General features: G+C 29.8%; 1 long non-coding RNA gene across 1 annotated transcript; it reads left to right on the top strand.

Moving 5' to 3' along the window:
- Positions 1 to 590: 590 nt before the first annotated feature.
- LOC111084513 lies at positions 591 to 2,423 on the top strand. The gene is made up of 3 exons (XR_002609599.1): positions 591 to 637; positions 968 to 1,048; positions 2,325 to 2,423. It is a non-coding gene; the product is annotated as an uncharacterized LOC111084513 (long non-coding RNA).
- The last annotated feature ends 539 nt before the right edge of the window (positions 2,424 to 2,962 follow it).

Here is a 2,962-nt window from a genome sequence, read left to right as displayed (position 1 = left end):
GTTTGTTCACAGTTGAAACATTTAAACAAGAGTTTGTTCATAGTTGAAACATTTAAACTAGAGTTTGTTCATAGTTGAAAGATGTAAACTAGAGTTTGTTTATAGTTGAAAAATTTAAACTAGAGTTTGTTCATAGTTGAAAGACTTAAACTAGAGTTTGTTCATAGTTGAAAGATGTAAACTAGAGGTTGTTCATAGTTGAAACATTTAAACTAGAGGTTGTTCATAGTTGAAACATTTAAATAAGAGTTTGTTCATAGTTGAAAGATGTAAACTATAGTTTGTTCACGGTCGAAAAATTTAAACTAGAGTTTGTTCGTAGTCGAAAAATTTAAACTAGGGTTTGTTCATAGTTGAAACATTGAAACTAGAGTTTAATATGTCATTAATGGTCTCACTTTGAAACATTACCATTAGTTAGAACAATACATGATATTGTGGTAACCCTAACAATTATCATGTAGCCAGTGAACTGAAGACGTTGTCCATGTAGCATGATTTACAACACTGTACCTGTAGCAGCTATCGTGGGACTTGTCTGCTGTTTTACTGTTTCTTAATTTATATTACTAATATAACTTGTCTTTCTTTTCTTCATTAGGAAAACACTCGCCAATAGAAGACACTGTGATTCAAGGTAAGGTTAAAAAAATGTCCAGAACACTTTGCGTAACTGAACTGTAACGATCAATACTTATAGCGAACAAAACTTTAGTGTTAACGTTTTCTTCTCAGTGTTTGCTTAATATGGAACAATGGGATTGTTTATTATGAAACATGGGTAATTATATCTTCTGGGATATTAATATCCATCCATTACAAGTTCCTAGTTATAACTGAGTAAAAATGTTTAACATAAAAATGTGTTTACAACTTGTGTCCTATTTTTTTATCTAAAGTAACTTTAAATTGAAACATATTATTCAATATTAATTAATGTCTTATTTTGACTGTCCATTTATTTCAGTGTTCTGGTCCAAAGATGTCAAAATAATTTATGAAATGTTTAAATTTTATGGTTGGGAAATTTCTGGATTATTCGAAAAACGTAAGTTTTTTTAGTTTTATCTGAGCTAGTTAGTTTTGTCTCATTTATAATATTTTTACTGTGTTTTACTGTAGTGATTCATAGTTCCAGAAATGTTGACACTGCGCATTTCCATCCCTCAAAACCAAAGTTTTTGACTGACACTTTCAACTAGATATAATGTAATGATCTAAATATCTAAAACTTGTGATATCCTAAGATGGTTGTAGGTCTCGAAAACGAAATACAACCCTAAGACTCAACCCTAATTATAGAGAAAAAATACAACCCCAAGACTCAACCATAAGTTTGTGAAAATTGGGATTAATATACTGATACGTTAAGATTGTTGTAGCTATGTATATCAGTTAAAGCCCCAAGACTCAGTCCTAAATGTGTAAAGATCTGGGTGAAGACTAATAACACCTTAACACAACCACGAGATTCAACCACAATAATGTGTTATGGTGGAACTAAAGGAACAAGAGAACATTAATAACACGGTCCCGTTAATTAACCGTTGGAATAGTTTATCTTTCCAAATGTATGGATATCTTGTACACGTAATCTAAATATGTCTTCAAGTGGCAGTTAGCCTTTATTAAATAATTTCTGATACATTCAACTTAACATCAAGGTTGTCTGTTAATAATAGGCTGGTAAAAACTTTGAAGGCATATAGATTTAGGGATAACTTAGTTTAAATTGTTAAGTGTATATTAATTATATCATAACTTTTCAGTTTTCAGTAGCTTCTAATAGTATTTACGTTAAATGTTTTTGATATTTCAATACTCCCCCCTTCGTAGTTATACAAATATTTTATTTTATTTTATTTATTATCTATAAATATTTAGTAATCAAAGGATAAAAAACCATCTCAGTACTTTATTATTGTTAAAGAAAAATTGTTAGAACATTCTAATCTCTGAGGAAAATTATGTCTGCTCATTGTCATTATTGGAAGGATAAAATATCTTAGCACATTGATATTGTTAAAGGAAACAATATCCAAGCACATTGTCGTTGTTAAAGGATGAAATATGCTAGCATATTGTCATTGTTTACTGAAAACACTATGTTAACATATTGTCATTGTTAAATAAAAATAGTATGTTAATAAATTGTCATTGTTAAATGAAAAGCAAATATGCCAGTTTATCATGATTGTTAAAGTAAAAATACTGTTAACAGGGCTAATCCTGAAATATGTAAAATTCTTACGAACTATCGCTACTTTTATCCATCCATTGCGGTCCAGTCCAACTGCTCTCAACTTATTTTTTGTTGCTTTCAGGGGACATCTATGTAGAGCTGAAACAGGGATTCAAAGAGGGAGTTATTCGGAGTCGATGGATGAAGTGGAAAGAAGGGGTTATGTTTATTTTTCTCTCTAATAATCTATAAACAAAAATATTGTTTTATTAAAATTTACAGTGTTACAAGAGTGACAGTAATGTAATTATTTCAAATAGCTGAGATATGATTCGTGATTATTTATCAAAAAAAAGAATTGTAATGAACTGATTAGTTTTATATTACAGTAATTTATTTACCACGAACTGTAAAGTGAGATCAGTTGAGCTACAAGCGTCTAATACTCTGTAAGTAATAATTTACTTGAACAAACTCTTGACTGTGACACTTGGAGACAGTGAATTCATATTATATATAACAATAGAAATTTTTATCCACAGGTTTGAAAGTATATTTACTTTTGGCGCCATCTAGCGGAATTATTAATTGTATTTATAATGTTTGTTTTAGCACCTATATTTAAATTAAAATATAACAAGGTTAGCTACATTTATTTTGAATTTTAACACCTGCCATACGAGGCAGCCCAGCATCTGTTAATACTAAATCTAAGATGACCAACATTGGGTCATTCCGGAAACTTGTGATTTAGGGTTATTTCGATAGATCTCGACGAAT

This window comes from Limulus polyphemus, unplaced genomic scaffold, assembly GCF_000517525.1.
Source record: "Limulus polyphemus unplaced genomic scaffold, Limulus_polyphemus-2.1.2 Scaffold77697, whole genome shotgun sequence".
NCBI classification, from domain to species: Eukaryota; Metazoa; Arthropoda; class Merostomata; order Xiphosura; family Limulidae; genus Limulus; species Limulus polyphemus.
The sequence above is the reverse complement of the archived record's forward strand: the minus strand, read 5'-3'. Positions and strand labels throughout refer to the sequence as shown.